The sequence below is a fragment of the Corapipo altera genome, unplaced genomic scaffold (assembly GCF_003945725.1).
Source record: "Corapipo altera isolate COAL_440 unplaced genomic scaffold, ASM394572v1 1, whole genome shotgun sequence".
NCBI classification, from domain to species: Eukaryota; Metazoa; Chordata; class Aves; order Passeriformes; family Pipridae; genus Corapipo; species Corapipo altera.
The window spans coordinates 10,112,877-10,117,829 of NW_020884873.1; the positions used below are offsets into that span (position 1 = coordinate 10,112,877).

Sequence of the window (4,953 nt, forward strand, 5' to 3'; positions counted from 1 at the left end):
GGTGGCCCATCCTCCCAGACCATGGGGTACACTCATCTACAGGACTGACTGGGAGAGGAAAGTGGACTTCATAAAAGTCCTGTGAGAAGAAACTGTTGCTGCTGTCAGCAAGGGAAGGCTCATGGCACGTGTTGTGGAGCTTTGGGTCAAACACCCTGAGCTCAAGTTTGGGAAAATCCTTGCCTTGCTGCTGGGTTGGCGTTGGGCACCTTGAGTCAGTGACTCCCCCATTGTAAGCATCTTGTTTCACCAAGGGAGTCTACTCTTGGGTCCTGTTGCCCTTCTCAGCTCTAGCTGTGTTCCTGCTTGGCTCGTGTCCTCCCTGCTCTGCAGGGGCTCGCTCCCTGAGGTTACACTGCTGCCAGGGCAGCTGTTTGTGCTGGGAACGGGGATGCTGCCTGGTGCTGGGGCTGTGCGCAGGGGCCCATGCAATGGCTTCTGTGTGTGTGTGAGCACAAGCACGCATCCTCATGCCTGCTTCTTCCCCCAAAGGAAAACAGGCTCTAAAACAGAGCAAGGGCTGGGGGAGGGAGCCTTGAAGGCTTTAACTGTTGGCTTCCCCTTGCTCATGTTTTTCCTGTTAGTGTTTTGTCTTCTTGGCATCCTTCCTGTTCTTTATATATATATATATATGTTATATATTGTTGTCTCCTTGTTGCTGTCTGTATGTTGCATCCTTTGTTGTGTAAAGCTCTGGAGCAGAATGGTGTTACTTTTAGGCTTTGTCTGGCTGCTCAGAGTTACTCATTAAAGTAAGTGGAGAGACAGTTTCTGTGGGCAACAAGGAGAAACACAGCGGGTTGTCTTTCTTCTTGGAGGAGAGTTTGACCAGCTGCAGGTCACTCCTGGTGCTGTGAAGCCATACTGTTTATGTGCATCAGCAGTGTGGCTAGTATCCAATTATGGAGCTGGATCCAATTTTTGTGAGAGGTGCAGAGTAAACAGAGCAAAGGAAACCTTGAGATATGGCCTCCAGCACGCAGCAATGGTAATACCCGTCCCCAAACCGCAGGGTTCTTTGAGGTATGTTTGGTTTATTCCCCACAAACAAAATGGCAAAGAAGGGAGGCGTGGGAGGCTTGCTGCCATCACTGCCTGATCTTGTTGGAGGCAAGACTCCAGATGTGACCTGTGTGCTGGCTGTGTACATTTCTGATGATACAGACTACAGGGTGCTTGGTGCTCCTCTGGCTTTTGTCATCATCCGATGGCTGCACCAAATGCAGTGGGCAAAGCTGGCGTGTTCCTCTCCCTGAAGGTATTCCTGTGAAAGACTTGTCTGCCCTTTGGGGGTGGGACCGTGCCTCTTTTTTGTTCACCAGTTGCTTTGGAAACATCTCGTAGTATCTAGTGCCCCGAACCAGATGTGAGTACTCCAAAAGCATTTTGATCGGAAGTGGGGAAGAGGGCACTGGGGAAGGGGGGGGGGAGGAAAACTTAAATTAGAAGAAAGCCAAACAGCTATTGCTGGAGACAGATGATTACAGCTCATGTCAAGGCTGTTTCCTGCATGCCAGTGATAGATCAGTAAACAAACGCCTCTTTGCGAACACAAAGCAGGCAGGAACTCTGTTTGGAAGAGAGAGGTCGGGGTAGGTCTCACTTCGCTTGGTAGCAGGAAGCCCCTATCACATGGCCCTGGGAATTGTGAGGCCGGGTGCGTGTGAGAGATACGCCGAGAGGCTTCTGCTGGGAGACTTCACATCCTTCCCAGGGTCTGGCCAACAGGTTTGAGAGCTCCCTCCCCTCCCTCCTTCCTCCCACCTCCTTCCCTGTCCTTCCTTTCTCAGTTTAATTTTGAAATGCTATCAGATGACTGCTTTGTTCCCCCAAACAATGGCAGGGATTACTTAATAAATTGCAGTGGCAAGGTTCTCTAAATGGGGCTCAATATCTTCTCTCCCCTTTTATGGCCTTTATATCCTGCTCCAGGATGTATGTGCCAGGAGCAGTGGCCCCAGGCTGGGGGTTGCTGTGGGGCCATGCCTCCCATTGCAGGTAGAAAGGTTTTGTGCGGTTTTTAGAGAAAGCAGCAATCGGTCAAGAAGTACCAGTTTGATGTGTGTCCTTCTTGGGTTGCCTGCCAAATGAACTCAGCCCTGCTTGTTTCTTCTAGGCAGTTGGTAGGGCCCTGGTCACATTGCATATGAGACAGGAAAGCAAAGCATTTCAGATAATACTTCTCAGCCTCTGGTAGGTCTCCTTTCCCCATCCCTGCACGCACTCCCTTGTGCTCTTTCCCTACTTCCCTCCACCTTTCTCTCCTGTCCTCATAACCTCATCACCTCCCTTGTACCAGATCATGTGTGTGTTGGACCTCTTCCATGTACTGCTTTGTCAGAAACTCCTAGTGAGCTATAGCAGGTCATAGAGGTGCTACAGAGGTGCTACAGAGAGCCTGAGCCAGCACACAGTCAGGGTGGTGTGTAGCTGATCATAGCAGAGATGTGGGGAGTCCGGAGGAACAAGAGTTCCCCTTGCCCTTTGCAGTGAACTATCACGGTAGCTCTGGGTGCCTTGTGCAGCCAAACCTCAGAAAACAAAAAGTAGATCTTCTCTGTCTACTGGAGGCAATTTTCCGTCACTACCATCCCAGCTTCCTCTGGTGAGGTGTTGGCAGTGCCTCTGGGTCAGGCCTACAAGTCCTTTCTGGTGACCTTATTAACCTGAGAGATGATCCCATTACCTTTGAAGCTCATTTGGTTTTGGGATTGGCCCCAAGCAAATTATCTGACTGTTAGAGTGATTGGGAGGTACCTTATTATTTTCTGCTCCTTTATTCTAGATTTTTTTTCCCTTCATGACATCTGGTGTGTTTGGATAAATATTTACTCTTTTGAGCAGAACCAGTTAATGTGTTGCAATAATCCCCTAGGTGATGCTGAGAACACCATGTGTACCTTGCTGCTCAGGGTGAAGGCACAGCCATCTGTGTATTTCCTAGGGATGACTTTAGTTCCCTAAGCGGTGAGTGTGTCTGTAGGTACCCGGCTGTTGTCACAGCTTTGGGAGCTCCTGGACCATTCTTTAATCTCTCTAGTGCAAATCTGTTGCTTTGGTTACTCCTGCCACATGTGGTGCCTGGAGGGGACAAATGTCCCTCTGGCCTTGGTTCCAAGTTCTGCTGATTGCGGTGGTGCTCCTTTCACAGGAGACTCTTGCAGCACTCAGCAGCTGCCTCATGGCTTGCTTCTGCTCACCAATGGGGTCTGTCCCATCCACTACAAATGAAGAAATGAATGCACCTCTTATTCTGTATTATCTTCTTTTTGGCCTCTCCTGCAGGAAGAGTCAGGTATGTGACTGTGCTGAGCACCAGCAGATGTTTGCTTGTACCCAGATGTTTGTTTTAAAGGTAGTGTTTGTTAGGGAGCTGTTGGAAAAGGCTGAGAGATGGAGTTTCCTGGTGGAGAAATTGTGTGATCTTATGAAGAGCTCATCCCAAGTGATCATTCCATGTTTCAGCAGAGCCACAGGGGCTGTGTGTGTGCTGACTCATGTTGCTGTGTTCCTTACTGCTGGAGGCAGTGCCAAGGAGCTGTGGGCACTGACCTCGCTGTGCGAGGCACGAGATGAGTGCTGAGTGAAGAGACCATCCCTGCTCTGGGCATGCTGTAAGCCAAGTGCAGAGCAGGCTCTGTTGCAGCTTTGCAGGAATCTGCTTTGGCTGCCTGGGTGAGTCATTCTTTGGCCAGGGCCACAAGCTATCGTTAGTTTTTCATTATTTTCAATCCATAACAGTTAACGGGTGGATGAATAGATTTTGTTCCTCAGACTGGTAAATTTTCCTGACAGTGTTGCAAGGCTGTTCTGTGTCTAGAAGTGAAGTGGGTGTTTGTTCCAGTTACTAATGAGGAAGAGAAACCAAGGGGGTTTATTGTCTGGGAAAAGAGAGTCTGCTAAGTGGTTAGCAATGAGCTGCCCCAAGTGTGTACACATTGAGTTGACCCAGAGTTCACTCCTTGCCTTAGGAACGTTGCCAGTGTAGAATAAAGGGAGGGAGAGAAAACTGTGAACAAACAAAACCGATTTCCCCCCACCCCCTGCTTTTTTCCTTTCTCTGCCCAAAAACTTACACAGTGGAAATGAGAGATCCTTTTGTTTTTTACTGCTTCTGCTGTGATGTTTTTGGGTTTTTTAATGACAAGAGGCACCCGGTCTTGTTGTCAAATGCCAGGCATGATGGGGCAGCCTCTGTCAGACCAGCCCCATAGACAGATCTGAAAGGCTTCAGATTTTCCAAGTATTGCCTACAAGATGGTGAGCCTGTTGTCATTGCCATGCTGTAGAGTACCCTGAGAAGTGAGAAGAGATGGTGCTGCAGAGTAACAGAGTAATTTTTCTATTTTTTATTTAACAAGTAAGAACACTGTAGCTCAATAAAAAGAAGATGGAGTCTGTTACATTTACTGGGTAGTGGTGGTACTCAAAAGAGAAGGACAGTGACTCCATGAATTCTAGAAATCAAGAGGCAAACAGAATGACTCATTTTTGTGACTGATTTATCTTACCCCCACGAAGAGTTGTCCTCTGAAATGAAATCAGTAGCAGCCTAACGTGACCCACCAGGGAGAAGACTCGTGGCTGCAGTGCAGTGTCTCCTCAGTCTAAAATGTTTTCTGTCCCAAGCTGCAAATGTTGTGACAGTATTGTGTGCACAGTAACCACTTCAGACATGTGACCTTAACACAGGTTATTTTAAAATTGTTTTTGTTTTAGTTTTCTGCGAGGGGGGGGGGGGGAAAATCTAAATCCACCGAGATTTTGGCAAAAATAAAGGAATTCATAAAATGTGCTCCATATTCAAGTCATGGTACAGCAATTGATGCTGAGTCAAAGACAATTTTTGCCCTCAAAAACTGTCAACTCCTCCCTGAGCTTCTGAGGGGTAATGCTATCACCCCCTTCCCATTTCACAGAGGAGGAAACCTGGGTTGTCCTCAGAGAGCTGTC

The 4,953-nt window shown here is 48.2% G+C and overlaps 1 protein-coding gene across 2 annotated transcripts in view; it reads left to right on the plus strand.

Moving 5' to 3' along the window:
• The first annotated feature begins 1,709 nt into the window (after window positions 1-1,709).
• The window catches only part of DENND2A (DENN domain containing 2A), a 37,823-nt gene continuing 34,579 nt past the window's right edge, over window positions 1,710-4,953 (plus strand). For both annotated transcript variants that reach the window (XM_027665056.1, XM_027665065.1), the window contains exon 1: window positions 1,710-1,728. The gene's annotated coding sequence lies outside the window, so the exon portion shown is untranslated. The remainder of the gene's footprint in view (window positions 1,729-4,953) is intronic.